This window comes from Ovis canadensis, chromosome 6, assembly GCF_042477335.2.
Source record: "Ovis canadensis isolate MfBH-ARS-UI-01 breed Bighorn chromosome 6, ARS-UI_OviCan_v2, whole genome shotgun sequence".
NCBI classification, from domain to species: Eukaryota; Metazoa; Chordata; class Mammalia; order Artiodactyla; family Bovidae; genus Ovis; species Ovis canadensis.
This window is the reverse complement of record NC_091250.1, coordinates 111,918,197-111,942,272: the sequence shown is the minus strand read 5'-3', so window position 1 is coordinate 111,942,272 and position 24,076 is coordinate 111,918,197. Positions and strand designations below refer to the sequence as shown.

The 24,076-nt window shown below is 37.9% G+C and overlaps 1 protein-coding gene and 1 pseudogene across 1 annotated transcript in view; both read right to left on the bottom strand.

Annotated features, from left to right (window-relative positions):
• The window catches only part of CFAP299 (cilia and flagella associated protein 299), a 713,998-nt gene that overhangs the window by 376,062 nt on the left and 313,860 nt on the right, over positions 1–24,076 (bottom strand). The window lies entirely within an intron of this gene.
• LOC138442844 (SIN3-HDAC complex-associated factor pseudogene) lies at positions 17,845–18,528 on the bottom strand (annotated as a pseudogene).

Genomic DNA, 24,076 nt, shown 5'->3' with positions numbered 1-24,076 from the left:
TTTTATGATAGTATTTGTTCTCCTATCCTGAGTGCCTGAAAGGGCTTCAGAGCTGCAAAGGTAACATGGGTGTTTTGTTATTTTCAACAAACCCCCTTCCATAACAACTGAGCTTATACTATGGAAGGTTACTTTTGGAAAATACTAAGGATGAGGGCTGGTGCCCAGGAGAAACAACCGTGTGATTATAGAGGGTTGAAAATTTCAGTTCAACCCTATGATTTCCAGGGAGGAGAGAGGAGCTAGAGGTTGTATCAATCACCAGTGGATAAAGATGGACAGGGAGGCCTGGCGTGCTGCAATTCATGGGGTCGCAAAGAGTTGGACACAACTGAGCGACTGAACTGAACTGAACTGAAAGATATAATCAATTATGCCCAGGTAATGAAGGAGATGTGAGAGTTGAACCATAAAGAAGGCTGAAAAGTGAAAGTGAAGTCGCTCAGTCATATCCGACTCTTTGTGACCCCATGGACCCTAGCCTATTAGGCTCCTCCCTCCATGGGATTCTCCAGGCAAGAGTACTGGAGTGGGTTGCCATTTCCTTCTCCAGGGGTCTTCCCGACCCAGGGATTGAACCCAGGTCTCCCGCATTCCAGGCAGACCCTTTAACCTCTGAGCCACCAAGAAGACTGAGCACTGAAGAATTGATGCTTTTGAACTGTGGTGTTGGAGAAGACTCTTGAGAGTCCCTTGGACTTCAAGGACATCAAACCAGTCAATCTTAGTGGAAATCAGTACTGAATATCATTGGAAGGACTGATGCTGAAGATGAAGCTCCAATACTTTGGCCACCTGATGCAAACAACTGTCTCCTTGGAGAAGACCCTGATGCTAGGCAAGATTGAAGGCAGTAGAAGAAAGGGTTGACAGAGGATGAGATTGTCGGATGGCATCGTTGACTTAACGGACATGAGTTTGAGCAAACTCAAGAAGAGAGTGAAGGATGGGGAAGCCTGGCATGCTCTAGTCCATGGGGTTATAAAGAGTCAGACACAACTGAGCACCTGAGCAAAAAATAACCAATGAAGTTTCCATAAAACCCAAAAGGCTGCGGTTCAGAGACCCAGGCTGGTGAACGAGGACACTTCCAGGTACCACCATACCAGACACGAAACTTCACAAGGAAGGAAGCTGTTTTCCCTGAGACTCTCTATACATCCCTTCAACTGGCTACTGATCTATATTCTTTAATATCCTTTCCAATAAATCAGCACTCTAGTGAATAAAAAGGCTTTTCTGAATTCTGTGAGCCATTCCAGTAAATTAACTGAACCCAAGGAAGGGGTCATGGGGAATCAGGAGGGAGAGGGGTTCAGGATGGGGAACACGTGTATACCTGTGGTAGATACATGTTGATGTATGGGAAAACCAACACAATATTGTAAAGTAATTAACCTCCAATTAAAATAAATAAATTTATATTAAAAAAAATAAATAAAGTCAGTGGGACTTGTGATTGGCATCTGAAGTGGAGAACGGTCTTATGTCACTGAGTCACTGATTGAGCCCTTTACCTGGGTAATGAGATACTATCTCCAAAGACAGTGTCAGAAATAATTCAAATTATACACACACACACACACACACACACACACACACACAAATATACATACACATTGAAACTGAGTCCAGGAAGCCAAAAGAGTAATCAATATTACATGTACAGATGTCACACTTCCTCCATGTTTTAATACTTCTGGGTATGAGTTTCATAGGTATTTTAAATAAAAATTTTATTTTTATTTCATTTCTATTAGAATATAGTTATTTTAAGTAACAGTTTGTCCTGTTTATAACATAGTAAACCCTACACTGAATAAAAATCCACTTGTCATTATCTCATCTTCAATTCTGAACTAAGAAAAATTTATATAATGTATTTTTTAGCTTATTAGTAATAAAAAATCATGGAAATAATCAGAGCTTATGTGACTGATTTGGCTGCAAGACCCTTCAGAAAAAACTCCTTTCCTGATTTATATGATTTTGTCCTGTGCTTATATGATTTTGGTTTGAGTTTCCATTTTATCTTCTAAGATTTCATTGATCTTTACTTCATATTATTTCACCTCTAAATCATTTTAATATAGCTCTAATTTTTTCCTAAACAGTAGAGGTCCTTAACATCCTTGTATCCATGGCATAACTCTGAATATAAGAACACTTGGTCACAAACTTGAAAGACTTAGATTTAATTACTATCAAATTATTATTTGCTTGGTTGTCCTTCAGTCCTATGCCTCTGTTTAAGAAAAACTGTTTACTCTCTTTACTTACATGTACAAGAGATGAAAAATTTTACACACTGTAGATAATACTTTGTTCTTCAAAAATAACTTGACTTTATACAATACCTCCTACATCTTAATTCCAAAAGTATACCTGGCTTAACCTCTTATTTTTCCTTCAAAGAGCTGAAAGAGTAAAAGCTTATTCTTTTTATACTTGACCTTCATTAATAGTCAACGAGATGCTTATAGGCTATAAGGGATTAGTAACCCTTCATTGTTGGAAAAGGCGATGGCACCCCACTCCAGTACTCTTGCCTGGAAAATCCCACGGATGGAGGAGCCTGGTAGGCTGCAGTCCATGGGGTCGAGAAGAGTTGGACACGACTGAGCGACTTCACTTTCACTTTTCACTTTCATGCATTGGAGAAGAAAATGGCAACCCACTCCAGTGTTCTTGCCTGGAGAATCCCAGGGACGGGGGAGCCTGATGGGCTGCCATCTATGGGGTCACACAGAGTTAGACACTACTGAGGCAACTTAGCAGCAGCAACCCTTCATTGTAATTTTACATGCTTAGGGGCAGCCAGAAGGCTTTGCTGGGTTCACAGAAAAGAGCCACTTTGGTCTGGTTCCAGTCTTGACACCCAAAGTAAACAGTTCACAGTTAACTTGGGAAGTCACACAAATAAAATTTACATGAAAATAGAATACAGTACAACATAATACAAAACAATGTGACATTTGTTATAACTTTATGTGAGGTAAACTCTTAGACATCTGAAGCTGAACTGAGCAATCAAAGGAAATAGCTACTCTTTCCTGGAGAGGTGAAGTGAAAGTTGCTCAGTCGTGTCCCACTCTTTGTGACCCCACGGACTATACAGTCCATGGAGTTTTCCAGGCCAGAATACTGGAGTGGATAGCCTTTCCTTTCTCCAGGGGATCTTCCCAACCCAGGGATCGAACCCAGGTCTCCTGCATTGCAGGAGGATTGTTTACCAGCTGAGCCACAAGGGAAGCCCTTAGCTGGAGAAGGTTAGTAACTAAGCGGTGGATAACTAAGGCTAATTACCAGCTCCCAAGCTCCTGAAGGAATGGTATTGCTCTACTTTAAAAGAGACCATGAGGGCCCAGATTTCCACACAGCTAAATGCCATTCCCACAAGCAATAATGTGATTCTTTAATAATGTCTTAAAATTCTTGCAGAGGTTGTGGAGTTAAATACAGAAGACAGAAATTACTCCTAAGCTATCACTGCTGGAAGTACCAAGATGCATGCCAGCCTAGGGTGAATCAGTGGTGTCAGTTTTCTTTTCCCAGGTAGACACACTGGAGCTGGGTATTTAAATATTCTGAAAGCTTTACTTTGTAAAGAAGTTTGGCTTCAGTAATCCATGATACTTTGTTATAAATAGTTGAAAATATTAGAAAAAAGTAAACACACTGCTATTTACTTTGTACTTATATAAGTTTGCTTCCATATCAGTATTTACCTAGCCAGTGAACAATGTTTGACCAGTAAACAGCCAACAGTTTCTAAATTCTGCACTCTGTTTGCAGTTCCCTAAGCTCAAATCAGGATTTCTAAAGACTAGTACACTAATTTCTTCATATTAGTAAATATTAGTACTTCCAATTCTCAGTATTAGCCAAAATCTATTGACTACACAGAAAGAAGGAAAGAGTTAATGCAATAAAATGAAGAGATTTTCAAATAACTAAAGTATGTTATTAAGATAAAAATGATGTTCTAGTACTCTTCACCAGTGAGGCTATCCATAATAAAATGATGTTTAAAATATAGTTAGTTAATAAACATTTAAATATATCAGTGAAGAAATGGGAAATGAATCTGTAATTAAATATAGCTCACAAAGCTTTGGTGTAAGTGCAACCAAAGGTGTCTTATTTATGTTGACATTAAAATCATGTCTTTCTCTTCTGATCAAAACACATTTCAAACATGTCAACTTCAAACAACATTTTAATAACAGTGATGTTCAATTTTTTTTTAATTTCTGATAAGTGGGACTAATATATCTACTTTTTTTGAGGCAGGGGATAACCAAAAATTTTATTATCTAGTTTTGACATCAAGCTATATTAACGCTGAAATCCCATTAACTGGCATTCAAAGTAGCATTTTTTTGCTACTGAAGTATAGGTGAGTTACAGTATTATCTGGTGTACAGCATAATGATTCAGTATTTGCATAGATTATATTCCATTAAAAATTATTACAAAATAATGACCATAAATCCTGTGCTATACAATATATCCTTGTTGCTAATCTATTTCATAGATAGTAGTTTGTATCTCTTAATTGTATATCCCTAATTTTCCCCTAATTCATTTAAAGACTTGTAACCATATATTGTCACCCTCCTTATTTAACTTATATGCAGAGTTCATCATGAGAAACGCTGGACTGGAAGAAACACAAGCTGGAATCAAGATTGCCAGGAGAAATACCAATAACCTCAGATATGCAGATGACACCACTCTTATGTCAGGAAGTGAAGAGGAACTAAAAAGCCTCTTGATGAAAGTGAAAGAGGGGGGTGAAAAAGTTGGCTTAAAGCTCAACATTCAGAAAACGAAGATCATGGCATCCAGTCCCATCACTTCACGGGAAATAGATGGGGAAAGAGTGGAAACAGTGTCAGACTTTATTTTTGGGGGCTCCAAAATCACTGCAGATGATGACTGCAGCCATGAAATTCAAAGACGCTTACTCCTTGGAAGAAAAGTTATGACCAACCCAGACAGTATATTCAAAAGCAGAGACCTTACTTTGCCAACTAAGGTCCGTCTAGTCAAGGCTATGGTTTTTCCTGTGGCCATGTATGGATGTGAGAGCTGGACTGTGAAGAAGGCTGAGCACTGAAGAACTGATGCTTTTCAACTGTGGTGTTGGAGAAGACTTGAGAGTCCCTTGGACTGCAAGGAGATCCAACCAGTCCATTCTGAAGATCAGCCCTGGGATTTCTTTGGAAGGAATGATGCTAAAGCTGAAACTCCAGTACTTTGACCACCTCATGCGAAGAGTTGACTCATTGGAAAAGACTCTGATGCTGGGAGGGATTGGGGGCAGGAGGAGAAGGGGACGACAGAGGATGAGATGGCTGGCTGGCATCACGGACTCGATGGAGGTGAGTCTGAGTGAACTCCGGGAGTTGGTGATGGACAGGGAGGCCTGGTGTGCTGCGATTCATGGGGTCGCAAAGAGTTGGACACGACTGAGCGATTGAACTGAACTGAACTGAACTGAACTGAACTGAACCACATTTAAAAAGAGCCACATTGCCAGACATTGTCAGAATTTATTTTTCCAAGTTAAAAAAAAAAAAAGCATTTTCCCATACCACCCAACTTCTGTCTCAAACAAACTACATGAATTTTGCCTGCTAACTTTTCAGGAGTGCAGCCAGACTTCCAAGAACATAGTAACTTATGCTTTTCCAGAAAAGATCTGGCTCCAGTTTCTCCACATCACCCACATCCAATCAGTGCCAACTTCTCCAATGAGAGATCTGTGATATCTGTTACATCAAGAGCCCCTTTTCAGTAGAACTGCCTTTAATTTAGAGTCAGTGCCTCATGACTGCTATGGACTGTCTGTCATCTCTATTAAATATAGAGCTGCTGGATGGCACCACATGGTTATTAGTCATATAAACACACCTCTTAAGACCCTTTCTATCAGGAACACTCTTTCTATATGTTTTGAATCACCCCTTGAGACTTGAAATATGCAAAGATAGCAGCAAATTTTAATCAAAACTCTTCTCATTAAGATAGGATGAATATAACTTCAGTCCAAACTGACATTAACAACCTGTTGGGGTGAACTTAACTTGTAAATGGATAATTTGTTATATATACAGAGAGAAACAAATGGAAAAGATAACAAATGTACTTAACAAATAGGACAAGGGCCCATGAACAATAGCATCAATTAACAAAACCCAACTCCATACTAACTGGAAGGCAGTAATAATAACTTAAAATAATTAGAGAAAATGAATCAGATATGTGCCTGCCTGCTTTTCTGGCAAAGATACAGGGAAAAGCATGGCCAACAGTGTTCAGAGTTATAAACTGAAGACAGATTCTTGTCTTTCCCATCACTTTTGTCTCAGTCAACAGTGTTCTGAACAAGCATTAGTCCTTGCAGGTGTAGATGGATTGTAAAATGCCATCAGTTTCAAAAGAGCACCATCATATGTACAAAAGGAAATGATGTTGAACTGAAAGTGGTTCTCAGAGTTTAAATGCCTAAGCTCCAGTTCATGATTAACTAATTCAGCATTCTACAAAAGCAACATAGGGGTTTCTCATGGAGGTCACGTGTGGACTGCATTTTGCAAAATACTGCTACATGGATGCATACCAGTAAAACACTAAAGCCATCTGAAACGGGGCAGAGGACAAGTGCTTCTGTTTGTCCTGACTGACATTATGGATGTGACCAAGTTCTGGAGAGAGAAGGGTGGAAGTAATGTAATTTGGGATTATAATGAACTAAATTTAAGGAACTGAGTTACTTAAATTTATTTGCAACACCATAGGGGTTCCATCAGATTTAGAGTTAAATGATTCAGGCAATGACAACAAAAATATGTAAAATAATGTATTAATTATCCTTAGAAAATGAGAGGTTCCAGAAAAGACATGATGCCAGTGACTTCATAGCTCTGTAGATTTTACCCATTTCTATGGATCTCCCTAAAATGAGTTTTCTACTACTTCTTTCTCTGACAAACACACTAGACAACATTGACATTATATAGGTGATTTGTCATTCTTCTGACTTTTCCCCACTCACTTAACATAAAATTTTGCTGTTGTTTAGTCACTAAGTCATATTCAACTCTTTTGTGGCCCTATGGACTGTAAACCATCAGCTTCTCGGTCCATGGGATTACCTAGGCAAAAATACTGGAGTGGGTTGCCATTTCATTCTCCAAGAGATTTTCCCAAGCCAAGGATCGAACTTGCATCTCCTGCATTGGCAGGCAGATTCTTTACCCTGAGGGAATATTCTGAGTTAACATCCCAATTCTGTTCCTTACCAGTCTTGAAGAAAAATGCGTGCCTTATGCCCTATGCCTTAGCCTAGGAAACAAGTAATGTGGTTTTGGGGGGAACAAGTAATGTACCTCACGTACAGTTGTGAGCATTAAATGTGAAAGAGCCTAAAAACATATCTAGTATATTACTATTACTTTCCTTTCCCTCCTTGGCTGGTATTTTTTCCGTTCTCACTATCATACTTAATTCTTTAAGGTTGGTGCTTCTTATATTCTAAAGGTAAATAGAACAGAAAAACAAGCTTCTTAAGAACTATGTATTAAATGGAAGACTTGTGAGAGTCCAAAGTGCAATGTTAGGGTTTGGGGTGTTCAGAGGTATTTCACACTTAATTGAGAGGATTGGTCAACTTCTGTTTAAGTGAAAATAGTATCACAAAACTTTAAATTAAACCATAGAAAGTTATTTGGTATAAGGATGATCTGAGTACAGAAATGGGAATAATTGAACTCTCACAAATTTTTTATATAAAACAGAACATTTTACATAAAAACAGAACATTTTTTTGGAAGTACTACCCATGACAATCAGAGAAGAAAAGAAATAAAAATAATCCAAAGGGGGGAAAAAAGAAGTAAAACTCTCAGTATTTGCAGATGACATGATAGTATACCTAGAAAAGGGGCTTCTGGGGTGGTGCTAACGGTAAAGAACCTGCCTGCCAATGCAGGAGACTTAAGAGATGCTGTTTTAATCCTTGGGTTGGGAAGATCCTCTGGAGGAGGGCATGGCAGCCCACTACAGTATTCTTGTCTGGAGAATCCCATGGACCGGGGAGCTGGCAGGCTACAGTCCACAGAGTCACAAAGAGTCAAACACTACTGAAGTGACTTAGCACACACACACAAACACAGCTACAGAGAAAATCCTAAGGAGAGCATCAAAAAACTACTAAAGTTCATTAATAAATTCCTGAAATTGGCAGAATACAAAATTAATACAAAGAAATCTGTTGCACTTCTATAAATTAACAATGAAAGATCAGAAAGAGAAATTAAGGAAACAATACCATATTTTGTCCCATCAAAAACAATAAAATATCTAGGAATAAACATACCTAAAGGAGGCAAAAGACCTGTACTCTGGAAACTATAAGATATTGACCACAGAAATTGATGATGAAATGAACAGATGAAGAGATATTCCATATTCTTGGATTGGATTAATACTGACTGTACTACTCAAGGCAAGCCATAACTTGAATGAAATCCGTATCCAATTATCAATGGAATATTTTTTTTGCAGATCTAAAACAAAAAAAAAATTCTTAAAATTTGTACGGAAACACAAAAGACCCTGAATAGCCAAAGCTATCTTGAGGAAAAAAAAATGGAGCTGGAAGAGTCAGATGCCTCAACTTAAAGCTATACTATAAAGCTACAGTAGTCAACAGTATGGTCCTGGCACAAAAACAGAATTGTAGATAAATGGAACAGGATTGAAAGCCCAGAAATAAGCCCCCACACCTATCGTAAATTAATGTATGACAAAGGAGGCAAGAATATACAAAGGAGAAAAGACAGTCTCCTCAATAAGTGGTTCTGGGAAAATTGGAGCTACATGTAAAGAATGAAATTACAATATTTTCTATCACCATACACAAAAAAAAGCTCAAAGTAGATTGCAGCTCTAGTGTAAGACTGGATACTATAAAACTCTTAGAGGAAAAGACTTTTTGACATAGATTGTAACAAGATCTTTTTTGATCCATCTCCTAGAGCAATAAAAAAAAATAAACAATGGGACATATTTAAATTTAAAAGCTCTTGCATGGCAAAGGAAATCATAAACAAAACAAAAAGATAACCCACAGAATGGGAGAAAATATTTTCAAATCATACAATTGACAAGGCTTAAAATTTGCATGAAAACACAAAAGACACAGAATAGACTAAATATATGAGCAACCTAAATATACAAATGGCTTATGCAGCTCAATTTAAAAGTAAACTACCTAATCAAAAAATGGGCAGAAGACCTAAACAGACATTTCTCCAGAAAGATGGCCAAAAGCCACATGAAAAGATGCTCAACACTGCTAATTATTCAGTTCAGTTCAGTTCAGTCACTCAGTTGTGTCTGACTGTTTGTGACCCCATGAATTGCAGCACACCAGGCCTCCCTGTCCATCACCAACTCCCGGAGTTCACTCAGACTCACGTCCATTGAGTTGTTGATACGATCCAGCCATCTCATCCTCTGTCGTCCCCTTCTCCTCCTGCCCCCCATCCCTCCCAGCATCAGAGTCTTTTCCAATGAGTCAGCTCTTTGCATGAGGTGGCCAAAGTATTGGAGATTCAGCTGCAGCATCAGTTCTTCCAAAGAACACCCAGGACTAATCTCTTTTAGAATGGACTGGTTGGATCTCTTGTAGTCCAAGGGACTACACCACAGTTCAAAAGCATCAATTCTTCTGCGCTCAGCTTTCTTCACAGTCCAACTCTCACATCCATACATGACCACAGGAAAAACCATAGCCTTGACTAGATGGACCTTTGTTGGCCAAGTAATGTCTCTGCTTTTGAATATGCTATCTAGGTTGGTCATAACTTTTCTTCCAAGGAGTAAGCATCTTTTAATTTCATGGCTGCAATCACCATCTTCAGTGATTTTGGAGCCCAGAAAAATAAAGCCTGACACTGTTTCCACTGTTTCCCCATTATTTCCCATGAAGTGATGGAACTGGATGTCATGATCATAGTTTTCTGACTGTTGAGCTTTAAGCCAACTTTTTCACTCTCCACTTTCACTTTCATCAAGAGGCTTTTTAGTTCCTCTTCACTTTCTGCCATAAGAGTGGTGTCATCTACATATCTGAGGTTTTTGATATTTCTCTCGGCAATCTGGATTCCAGCTTGTGCTTTTTCCAGTCCAGCATTTCTCATGATGTACTCTGCATAGATGTACTCTGCTTACTCCTTGGAAGAAAAGTGATGACCAACCTAGATAGCATATTCAAAAGCAGAGACATTACTTTGCCGACTAAGTCCATCTAGTCAAGGCTATGGTTTTTCCTGTGGCCATGTATGGATGTGAGAGTTGGACTGTGAAGGCTGAGCGCTGAAAAATTGATGCTTTTGAACTGTGGTGTTGGAGAAGACTCTTGAGAGTCCCTTGGACTTCAAGGAGATCCAACCAGTCCATTCTGAAGGAGATCAACTCTGGGATTTCTTTGGAAGGAATGATGCTAAAGCTGAAGCTCCAGTACTTTGGCCACCTCATGCGAAGAGTTGACTCATTGGAAAAGACTGATGCTGGGAGGGATTGGGGGCAGGAGGAGAAAGGGATGACTGAGGATGAGATGGCTGGATGGCATCATGGACTCGACGGATGTGAGTGTGAGTGAACTCTGGGAGCTGGTGATGAACAGGGAGGGCTGGGGTGCTGTGATTCATGGGATCGCAAAGAGTTGGACAAGACTGAGCGACTGAACTGAACTGAACTCTGCATAGAAGTTAAATAAACAAGGTGACAATATACAGCCTTGACATACTCCTTTCCCTATTTGGAACAAGTCTGTTGTTCCATGTCCAGTTCTAACTGTTGCTTCCTGACCTGCATATAGGTTTCTCAAGAGGCAGGTCAGGTGGTCTGGTATTCCCATCTCTTTTAGAATTTTCCACAGTTTATTGTGATCCACACAGTCAAAGTCTTTGACACAGTCAATAAAGCAGAAGTAGATGTTTTTCTGGAATTTCTTGTGTTTTTGACGACCCAGTGGATGTTGGCAATTTGATCTCTGGTTCCTCTGCCTTTTCTAAAACCAGCTTGAACATCTGGAAGTTCATGGTTCATGTATTTCTGAAGCCGAGCTTGGAGAATTTTGAGCATTACTTTACTAGCGTGTGAGATAAGTGCAATTGTATGGTAATTTGAGCATTCTTTGGCATTGCTTTCTTTGAGATCGAATGAAAACTGACCTTTTCCAGTCCTGTGGCCACTGCTGAGTTTTCCAAATTTCCTGGCATATTGAGTGCAGCATTTTCACACCATCATCTTTCAGGATTTGATATAGCTCCACTGGAATTCCATCACCTCCACTAGCTTTGTTCATAGTGATGTTTTCTAAGGCCCACTTGACTTCTCATTCCAGGATGTCTGGCTCTAGATGAGTGATCACACCATTGTGATTATCTTGGTCATGAAGATCTTTTTTGTACAGTTCTGTGTATTCTTGCCACCTCTTCTTACTATCTTCTGCTTCTGTTAGGTCCATACCATTGAGACATCACTGACACTGGTCAGAATGGCCATCATCAAAATGTCTATAAAAAATAAATGCTGGAGAGGGTATGGAGAAATAGGAACCCTCCTACAGTGTTGGTGGGAACGTAAATTGATGAAACCACTATGAATAGCAGTATGGAGTTTCTTTAAAAAACTAAAATATGCTTGGGGCTGGTGTACTGAGATGACCCACAGGGATGGTACAGGGAGGGAGGAGGGAGGGGGTTTCAGGATGGGGAACACGTGTACACCTGTGGCAGATTCATGCTGATGTATGGCAAAACCAATACAATATTGTAAAGTAATTAACCTCCAATTAAAATAAAAAAGTTTATATTTCTAAAAAAAAAAACTAAAATAGAGCTACTGTATGATCCAGCAATCCCACTCTTGGGCACATATCCAGAGAAAACCACAATTCGAAAGATACACACACCCTGATGTTCACTGCAGCACTATTTTCAATAGCCAAGACATGAAAGCAACCAACAAATAAATGGAAGAAATTGACAGATGACTAGATAAAGAAGATATGGTTCATATATACAAGGAAATATTATTCACTCATAAAAATGAATGTCATTTGCAGCAATATGGACATACCTAGAGAATGTCATACTAATTGAAGTAAATCAGACAGAAAAAGACTAATATATGATATCATTTATATGTGAAATATAAAGAAATTATGCAAATGAATTTATTTAAAAAGAGAAATTGACTCACAAATACAGAAAACATACTTATGGTTACCAAAAGGCAAAGAGGGGAGGGATAAATTCAGTGTTTGGGATTAACACATACACACTACTATAAATAAATAGATAATCAACAAGATATACTAAATAGTACAGGGAATACTACTCAATATTCTGTAATAACCTATATGGGAAAAACTCTGAAAAAGAGTAGATGTAAGTATATATATAACTGAATAATTTTGTTGTACATCTGAAAATAATACAATGTTGCAAATCCACTATATTCCAATATAAAATAAAAAATTTAAAAAGAAACAAACAATAAACCAATAATATTAAATAATAATGATACATTTTTAGCCTTACATATGGTTTAGGGTGGGTTTCTGTAAATAAGGATGAGAGTGAAAGTGTTAATCATTCATTCATGTCCGACTCTTTGAGACCCCATGAACTGTAGCCCACCAGGCTCCTCTGTCCATGGGATTTCCCAGGCTAGAATACTGGAGTGGGTAACCATTCCCTTCTCCAGGGGATCTTCCCAGTCCAGGGAAAGTACGTAGGTTTCCTGCATTGCAGGCAGGATCTTTACCATCTAAGCCATATTAGTTGATAAAGCTTGAAATAGATACTTTAGGATTTTTTTTTCTCATCAGACTCTAACATAATCTTTATCAGAGAAATCAAATTTATATTGTTCTTTTGAGATAAATTCTTCAGTTTAGTAACAAGCAAGTCAATCCATCCTTTTCACTAAATTTTAGGCTCTGTGCTTTAGTTTGCTGTGTTATTTTTATCCTTTGGTGAAATAAGAGAAAGGACAACACGGGGTGAGAAATAAAGGTATAGAAACGAAGAATTATATTATTTCCTTTGGGCTCTGAAAAAAAAAATACCATGTTTGTGGCAAACAAAATAGAACAATTCTAGTAGATAACTGTATTCATGTACTCTTCGCTGTCTCACTAATCTAAAAATAACTGGCCCATACTTTCTCCTTGAGGGATAACAATGACAACAAAAACCCATTAGAGCATGGCCATTATCAGAGATTTGTCAAGTTCACACAATATGCATTCACTCATCTATAGCTCAGTTTTAGGACACTGACCCAAATGTTTTCCCTCACACACAAGTGTATTTCAAGAATTCTCTGCCTGGGACAGCATATGAAGTACATGTTATGGGCAGTAATGACAACATTCAGTTTTTCTCATTGCTCAGGTCAACACCTATCATAGGGGTGGTAGCACTGCAAGTAATGCATTTCAGCCTCCCAGCTTGCCTTTCATCCTTTAGTAAATGGGGAGTTAAGAGACGAAGTTCTCAGAACTTTCAAGAGAACTCAAGAGGGTTTGCTCAATGGAGTTCAAATATCAAGCTAAGAGCAAGTTGCCGTTTTGACTTGAACCCTGTTTCCTACTAATGTCTCAACCCAGGTGTGACCTGCATTTGATAAAACATTAACTTTGTTCTCTGTGTAAATAAAATGGTGGCTCTCCAGGTGCACCTGCTATATGGTATTACAGGCAAACAGAAAGTTATCAGAGGGTAACGTACAAAAAATAAACAGAACAAGTGTGCTAAGGGGCACATTTAGATTGCCGTTGTAGATTATGTATACAGTTAAATCTTTCTGTCGAAGTTTAACACAGTTACTGAATATAACGTATAATCCACATGGAAGCTAATTTCTTCAAGGCTCCTCAATTTATGGGGAATACTTTTAAAACTATCTTAGGTGAGAAAGTTTTAGGTTCTCTCAACAATTACATAACTGGAAGGTATTGAAACATACTGTGGAGAAAAGGGGAAAAAGTGTTAGTAACAATCTGGAATAAGCTATGCCTCCTTTTAATATCTTCTGTGACATGACAGAATGATATTGAGTACTGGGCACATTTATTACTGACAGGTGTAATTTCACCCCTACTTGAGGGGCCATGACTTTAAAAGGAGATGAAAGCTTCCAGCTGATGTATGAGGGACGAAAAGTCTGACAGGAATAACATGACTGTCTCAAGGGAATTGAGTCATGTGGTCCTGCGGTTTACCATTTGGCCATGAAGTTACAAAGATTTACAGTGTGCTCTGAAGGGGTTTGGAACCCGTTTATTTGCATTTTCTCCTGGAGAACTGATAGACCAACTTAGCAAACCTACACACAGTGAGACTAGCTCACCCTGCAGCTGATAATGACATAATGGTTATAGGCCACCTGGAGCAATTGAACCATGACCGATGAGACCCTCCTGCCAGCAAGTTTCTGGGTTAATCACAAGATTTAAGATGTAAAATGCCTTTATAATTATCAATGAACATGAACCACAGCTTTCCATTTAGGAAGGATCTTATTTCACTTTTGTAGATTATATAATAGTGACAAGAAGGTCCCAAAGGACTTTGTAGCATAAGGTCCATTCTGATAAAAGATCTTTAAATTATATTGGTTAATTAAGCCAACATACATTCTGTACTATTATCATTAAGGAACTGGGCATAGCAACAATGAGTTTAAGAAAAATATTTAAAACATGAAGCAGAGAATATGTGAGTGCAAATTACTATAATATAAGGAAGAATGTAATGAGTATCACAGGAAAGACATGGGAGAGAATGGGAGAGAAAAAGCAAGTAGCTATTTCTCTCTAGATATAATAATAGCATGCATTTTGTTAGAATTTACTCTTTGGTGGGAAATAATTGCAAACCACACACCTGATAAGAAATTCATATCCAAATTATGTGAGGAGCTTATGCAATTCAACAGCAAAAAAGAAATAATCTGGCTTTAAAAATGGGCAAATGATCTGAAAAGACATTTTTACAAAGCAAATTTACAAATGACCAACAATTATCTGAAAAGGTGCTCAACATCACTGATCACTGGAAAATGCAAATCCAAACCACAATGAGATATCACCTCACACTTGTTAAAGAATGGCTATAATCAAAACATTAAGAGATAAGCAATGAAGAGAATATGGAGAAAAAGGCACACTTGTACATTGTTGATGGAAATGTAAATGGGTACAGCCATTGCAAAAAATAGTACAGAGGTTCCTTAAAACTAAGATCCAATTTCCAGCTATATAGCCCGAAGAAATGATATCTGGACCTCAAAGAGATAACACATACACATATATTATATATATATATATATAATTCAGCTATAAAACTATAATTATGAAATAGTATGAAGGCAAAGCTACTATCTGTAACAATATTGATGAACCTTGGGGACATTACACTAAACGAAATAAGCCAGACACAGAAAAACAAGTTCCTTATGATTTAACTTTTATGTGGAATCTTAATTAAAATAGTCAAACTCAAAGAAAAAAAGAGTAGAATGGTGGTTGCTTGGGGCTGTGGAGGGGTAGGTAACAGGGAGACATTAGTCAAACGGTATAAGAATAGTTATAAGATGAACAGATTCTAGGATCTAATGTACAGCATGGTAACTGTAGTTAATAATACTATACGTATTCTTGAAATTTTCTGTGGGAATAGATCTGTGCTCTCACCAAGAAAAAAGTGTGTGAGATGATGAACATGTTAATTAGCTTGATTCTGGTAACAATTTCATAATATTTACATATATAAAATCATCATATTGTACATTTAAATAGATAAGATTTTTATGTGTCAATTATATCTCAATAAAGTTGGGAAAAATTGCTCTGTTTCTTTTTCTTTTATTTTCTAATAAGACTAAATTTATTCAATACTCTAGTAAAAGTTTTGATTATAAGTATCCAACAGTATAAAAAATACAAAACAGATTTGTAGATTTCTAATATATTAATACAAAGTGCATGACTACATACAGTACATCCTACAGGCAAAGAGAGGTGGAAGGGGGAAAGAAGACTGTGGTTGAGGTCTAGTAATAAATAAATACAGAAGTAGAGATGATCCATATTATAGTATATTCTACCACCAATAATGCAGCCAAAATGTACAAAAGAAAATTTCAAAATAACTCAGGAGGAAGATGATAATGGCTGGGGTTCTCGTAATACACCTCAAAGTCTGCAAGAGCACTGACCCAACTCACTGTGTAGTCTGTGCATATGGTGGCTTGTAGTTTTTCCCAAAGGAAGAAATATAAAACTTTGTTTTGATTGAGAACTATAAAACTATAGGGTACCCATAAAAGGTGGCTCACTCTCTTGTTATGTATACTATCCAATCTTTAAAATCCAGTTTTAAAAATAAGTACTGAGTCATGTTTTACCAGGGCGGCAAACGATGCTTCCTCATTATGAAAACAGGTGACATATTTTCCCTGTACTTTTAGAAAAGAGGCAATAGATAGTACTTTGGTTTGGGTTCAAGTAAAAGGCTTTTAATGAAGGTTTTAGAATGGAAGAGCTCCACATTTAGGATGTATCATCTAACACCTCAATGTTCAGAAAGCCTGACTAAAAGAAGCCAAACCAAAACCAACCCACTCAGCATTAACACACACCTTTTTTCTTTTAATAGAATTTTACTTTAATATAGAATGAAAAAAAAATCCCAAAACCCTAACAGGTTAAAACAAGTCAAACAACCATTCTACACAGATAAAACCTTCACAAAGGTCAACGGAAGTAATCCAGAGCTAAAACTGAATTGTGCAGATTTTCAGTGAAGTCACCAGTCACGTAACACAAACAAATTATTTACACACTTGCAAGCCCTCTAAGAAACGTGCCCCAAGAAGCATTGATCTTTGCTTTTCTCGTGTGCCATCCTAAAGACTTGCACATTGTTATTTTTCAGATAATCTAACATTTTTAATAGAGAATGTTCTCTACCAACTGGTAATGCTTTGGCACTATTCATATAGGATTGCTTATCCTAAAGACTGGACATTTCCCCAAGAGGAACTTTAATTCTGCTTTAAGTTTTGATTCTGCTTTTTAAGTTTCATATAAATTAAAATCTGTATCAAATATCAGTATGGAGGGAGACACAGATGCAACATATACAGTCAAGTTACCTCTGCATATTTAGAAATTACTCCTTCAAGATATTCGCACCAGAGCGCTGTCTGTCCTGCTTAATATTCAGTAGTACAGGTTTGAATCACCAGAACCTCGGCAAGACCTTAATATTTCAGTTATTAACAACTACCTCTAGGGGCAAGTCTATGTTTACTGAGTTATGACAAATTTATTATAATGAAGAAAAACAAGTGTAGCCAGCCATCTTAAAAATTGCCCCAACCACTGCTTCTCAAAATAGAAAGACTAAAACTACATACGTTTATCATACAACAAATCCCGTCTCTGTCCCCTGAAAATTCCCCTAATTTCATTCGTTAGAAGGGGATTTTTAAAAAAGACTTAAAGAGCACTTTACAGCAGCATTCAGCTTTCCTATGAAATACTCAGCATCTTAAATATTATGTACACTTCTTTTTTATCTCTTAGTAAGCTTCGCTGGCTTCAGAGTTTGTGGAACTGGAGGAAAAATAACCCATTCAAAACGATTCTACAAATCCATCTTTTGGCAGAATAGCAGGTATCCAAATTAAAAATAGGAGGGTCATTTTGTTGCTTTGTTTTCCAAAATTTAAATCGTTTTTGCTCCCCTTCTACATAAAGCTTAGCCACCACTCCTGAGTGGATTTAGGCAGAGGCTCTGGCCCCTGCTCCTCCGGCTTCTCAGCAGCTGCTTTCTTATTGCTGCAGCAAGGATTGAATAGATGTGTGTTGATGAGGACTTCCCCAAAACGGCCCTTATAGATAATGCCACAGCATATTTTCTGTCTTTTCCAGTATGTGAGATCTAAAAAGGAAAACACGGGCGTTCTGTTGGAGCCGGAAGCCATCTCTGTATCTGAGCCATCACCTGACTGGTTACTGTAACAGGGAGACTGAGCTGGACAGGCACTTGAGGTTGTACTGTGAACATCAGAACTGTGGCGTTTAAATTCTTTCTGCAGTTTACTGATCTGGTTACTTTTTACCCTGTATCCAGATAGAGTTTTCACTTTCTTTGGTTTCAGTGTAGTCTTTAGACTGGGTCCTGCCCTTGCATCTACCACATGATTCCAGGTTTTTTTATTTTATCCTGCTGGCAATTTCTTCCATCTTTTCACAAGCAGGACACAGGCATTACAGACATCTCCTGAACGAGTCTCATGTAACCCAAAACAGCTCTGGAAATCCTTTTCATAGCGTTTACTGTCAGTGAATCGAGAACTGGAGGATTTAGCTCTGCAAATACAGCAGCCCTCTATACTTCAGTACACCTTTGGCTTGTGAAAACCAAACATCTTTTCTTCTGGGCAATAGCCTTCCAAAAGCAGCTGTTCCATGCGCAATAACGTTCCCGAGGGGCGAAGTGCACGCCAAGTCAACCCCCCCTTCAAATCGCTCCCTCCTCCTCAACTGCCTTGTCTAGTAAGATTGTCTCCTGCAGTTCTGTTTCTTAAATGTGCAACTTTTTACTACTTCAGCACTATGTACAGTCAGGTGGACTGGGGGGTTCAGGTGAGTCTAGGGTATTCACAACTTTGAAACCAGTGTAATGGTCTTCTGTGAACAGAGAGAAGACTCATTTCCCTCTGCACCTTGTTGATGTTATTTATTATTATTAGAACTTCTGTTAAAGAAGTTGTTAATATGATCAGAAAGGGGAACTGAAAAGGGGAACTGAAATCTCTTCAAATAATAAATTACAACTTCATAAAATATAGATTAAATAAATATGTACTTTAACTGGAACTCTCTTGCTTTTTCCACGATCCAGCAGATGTTGGCAATTTGATCTCTGGTTCCTCTGCCTTTTCTAAAACCAGCTTGAACATCTGGAAGTTCATGGTTCACGTATTGCTGAAGCCTGGCTTGGAGAATTTTGAGCATTACTTTACTAGCATGTGAGATGAGTGCAATTGTGCGGTAGTTTGACCATTCTTTGGCATTGCCTTTCTTTGGGATTGGAATGAAAACTGACCTTTTCCAGTCCTGTGGCCACTGCTGAGTTTTCCAAATTTGCTGGCATATTGAGTGCAGACTTTCACACCATCATCTGCCAGGATTTGAAATAACTCAACTGGAATTCCATCACCTCCACTAGCTTTGTTCATAGTGATGCTTTCTAAAGCCCACTTGACTTCACATTCCAGGATGTCTGGCTCTAGATGAGTGATCACACCATCGTGATTATCCACATTGTGAAGATCTTTTTTGTACAGTTCTTCTGTGTATTCTTGCCACCTCTTCTTACTATCTTCTGCTTCTGTTAGGTCCATACCATTTCCGTCCTTTATCGAGCCCATCTTTGCATGAAATGTTCCCTTGGTATCTCTAACTTTCTTGACGAGATCTCTAGTGGAAAAGTTGGCTTAAAGGTCAACATTCAGAAAACGAAGATCATGGCATCTGGTCATCTGAACTGAAGTTAACTGGAAACCTATAGATATTAATGAATATAATTCTGCCTTAAAGTGTTAACAAACTTTCAGTGGGTAAAATATTCAATTCAGTCACTCAGTCGTGTCCAACTCTTTGCGACCCCATGAATCGCAGCACACCAGGCCTCCCTGGCCATCACCAACTTGCAGAGTTCACTCACACTCACATCCATCGAGTTGGTGATGCGATCCAGCCATCTCATCCTCTGTCATCCCTTTCTCCTCCTGCCCCCAATCCCTCCCAACATCAGAGTCTTTTCCAACGAGTCAACTCTTCACATGAAGTGGCCAAAGTACTGGAGTTTCAGCTTTAGCATCATTCCTTCCAAAGAAATCCCAGGGCTGATCTCCTTTAGAATGGACTGGTTGTATCTCCTTGCAGTCCAACGGACTCTCAAGAGTCTTCTCCAACACCACACTTCAAAAGCATCAATTCTTTGACGCTCAGCCTTCTTCACAGTCCATTTCTCACATCCATACATGACCACTGGAAAAACCATAGTCTTGACTAGACGGACCTTAGTCAGCAAAGTAATGTCTCTGCTTTGCAACATGCTATCTAGGTTGGTCATAACTTTTCTTCCAAGGAGTAAGCGTCTTTGAATTTCATGGCTGCAGTCATCATCTGCAGTGATTTTGGAGCCCCCAAAAATAAAGTCTGACACTGTTTCCACTCTTTCCCCATCTATTTCCCATGAAGTGATGGGACTGGATGCCATGATCTTCGTTTTCTGAATGCTGAGTTTTAAGCCAACTTTTTCACTCTCCACTTTCACTTTCATCAAGAGGCTTTTTAGTTCCTCTTCACTTTCTGCCGTAAGGGTGGTATCATCTGCATATCTGAGGTTATTGATATTTCTCCCGGCAATCTTGATTCCAGCTTGTGTTTCTTCCAGTCCAGCGTTTCTCATGATCAGTTCAAAGGAGATAACTATGAAAACTCATTTGATTTGTTCAAACATCATTTAGAATTTTTTACTTCTTTTCACTTTATCATTTTGAGGGTCATTTATGAACTATTCATACAAAATCATTATTTTCATAGACAAAAATCCACTAGTTGGCATAGATATATGGTCACCAAAAAATCATAGAAGGTAGCATACAAACAGATTAATATCTAGACAGGCTAGGTGTTGGTGAAAAGCTACCAAAATATACTATTACACATAAAATAGAAACTATAAAAAATTCCATTAATGCCATATAAACAAAAAGTAGGGAAATTTTTAAATATTCAAAGCACTAATAAAAAATCATTGGAGAATTCCTTGATATTTACCCCCAAGGAGTTGAATGATTATGCTTACAGAAAAACCTGCACATAGATGCTTAGAGCAGCTTTATTATTAATTATTAAACCTTGGAAGAAATAAAAATGAATACATAAATGAACCCTGGAATAACATTCAATGCCAAAAAGAATGAGTGACCAAGTCATGAAAAGACACAGAAGAAATTTAAAGACATATTTCTGAGTGAAAAAAAAAAGAAAATCCAACCTGAAAAAGGCTACATACTGTACAATACCAACTGTATGACATTCTGAAAGAGGCAAAACTATGGAGGCAAATCCATGTTGATGTATGGCAAAACCAATACAATACTGTAAAGTATTTAACCTCCAATTAAAATAAATAAATTTATATTTAAAAAATAAATAAAACAACAACAGTAACAACAACAACAACAAAAGATCAGTAGTTGTCAAAAGTTTGGGGGCCAGGCAGTGGAGAGTGATGAAAAGGCAGAGCACAAAGGATTTTCAGGGCATATGGGTACATGTCATTTTACATTTGTCAAAACCCACAGAATGCACATTACCAAGAGTCAACTATAATGTAAAGTATGGACACTGGGTGATCATGATGTGTCAATGTAGGTTCATCAGTTGTAACAAATTAATGAACCTACATCCCTCATTCCATTGATGTTGATAATAGGGAAGACTATGTGTGTGTGGAGAAAGCAGACATATGGGAAAAAATTAACAACTGTGAATATTATTCAGATTTCACTGCAAAGCTTTGCTAGTATACATAATTATACACAAGGCAAAAGTCTTATTGATTTACAAAGTCACATTATTTAACAAAATGTAAGCTTTTTTTCCCCCTCCAAAACAATCTTAAGTTTCTGAATATAGTAAGGTGCTCAAATATAAAACAGTATGGTTATACAAAAAATTCCTTGGGAACTTTTCTGAGAAATTCATCCCTACATTTCTTTGTATTGAATTATCATTTCTAATTAAAAGTCTCACACACTTTGCGATCTTAAAAAACTGAAATAAATTTAAATGTACTCAATGCTCTGTGCTGACTTAAATGGAAAGGAAATCCAAAAAAGAGGGGATATATTTATACATATAGGGGCTTCCCAGATGGCACAGTGGTAAAGGATCTGCCCGCTAATGCAAGAGACTCAAGAGATGCAGGTGCAGTTTCTGTGATGGGGAAGATTCAATGGAGTAGGAAATGGCAACCCCTTCCACTATTCTTGCCTGGAAAATTCCATGGACAGAGGAGCCTGGTGGGCTATTGTCCATGGGGTCGCAAAGAGTGGGACATGACTGAGCAACTGAGTACTCATTCATATATACATATAGCTGATTCCCTTTCCTATAACAGCAGAAACCAACACAACACTGTTTAAAACAACTACAGTCCAGTAAAAATGAAAATAAACTGACTCAATGGATATGGTTTTGGGTGGACTCAGGGAGTTGGTGATGGACAGGGAGGCCTGGCGTGCTGCAGTTCATGGGTCGCAGAGCTGGACATGACTGAGCGACTGAACTGAACTGAACTTTCCTCATTGGCTCCATCTGAACCTCTCTCTCTCTCCATACATATCCACAGGTTTATAGACACAAACACATACACCCACTCTCTTAGCTTTACTCAGTTGTATATTAAAATTGTAAGCCATTTCTGACCGTTGACATGATGTTTCTGTGTGTGTGTTAGTCGCTCAGTCACATCCGACTCTGCAACCCCATGGACTGTAGCCCACCAGGCTCCTCTGTCCATGGAATTCTCCAGGCAAGAATACTGGGTGGTTGCCATTTCCTTCTCCAGGGGATCTTCTCAACCCAGTAACTGAAGCCATTGCAGGCAGATGCTTTACCATCTGAGATACTAGTGTGATGTTTCTATCTCTGTATTATTCTGCGTTAAACCTCCTGGCTTCATCCCATCAGGTAACATCTGCTTTCTATCAATGCCAAGAAAGACAGGCTCTTTAAATAGACTTTCTTTAAAAAATAAGTAAAAAGAAAAATCCAGGAGTTGTCTGGATCTTTAAAAAGTAGAAATCTAGGTTCTTTTACTACATCTGACATAGGTTTTTCTATATGAAAGCTCTCCTTTACCTCCAGAAAATTGTGGAAAATACCAACATCTGTGTATTGCAATAAAAGCACTACTTGTAATTGCCATTCATCAAGTCAGTGAGTAATTCGGAAAACAGTAGCAATAGACCTTGGAGTGTAGTATACGTAGGATGAAGCCAAAATGTTTTCCTAACTTGTAAAGGAAACTTTGCTATGAGCACTACTTTCTGCCAGTTTCTTCTGAAAGGTATGAGCAGCATCAGCCTCCTGTTGATTTAACTCCAATAATTGAGAGGAAATCCAAATGAGGCATGTTCCATAGGTTAACAATTCACCCTATTAGGGTAAAATTTGAAGCCCACTCTCTGTTATTACTGGAATCAGCCATCAGTCAGGCATACTGATAAGTGAAATGAACAAAAATATGCAACCTGTTAATAATTAAATGTATCATTTATTTTCCTTTCAAGAACCCACTTTTAAATGTTGGCAAAAACACACACAGCCTAAAAATGAAAGTGAAACAGAAAAAGCAAGAAGCTGATAAATTGAATAATTTACTTCTTACTGTTTTATGTTTAGCAACACTTGTGAATGGTATTGAATTTAAGACAGTTCATTTCTTTAGTGTGAATGTCTCTACGTAGTATAATTATATAAATACCTTCTCTGACCCAGGGATTGAACCCGGTTCTCCTGCCTTGTGGGCAGATTCTTTACCATTTGAGCCATGGGGGAAGACCAGGTATAACAGACATAGAAAAATATTAAGATGAAGAGTTATATAATTATGATATACTAGATGCAAAAAGAAATTTCAGCTAGGAAGTGTTTTATAAATGTCTCTACTATATTGTACTCTATCTAAAATAAAAATAAGCAAAACCACCTCAGAGAACCTTCATGCTATTAAATTACATAAGCTTCAAGTCCAGTGCAATTTCCAAACAGCCCTTCTATGATGGATTCATGATTGGAATTATATTCCTATTTTCCTAGCATTAATAGTAGAAAACAGGTATTCATCTTTACAGTGATACCTTTCCTAGTTCTCTCTGTATCACTGAAATGGAA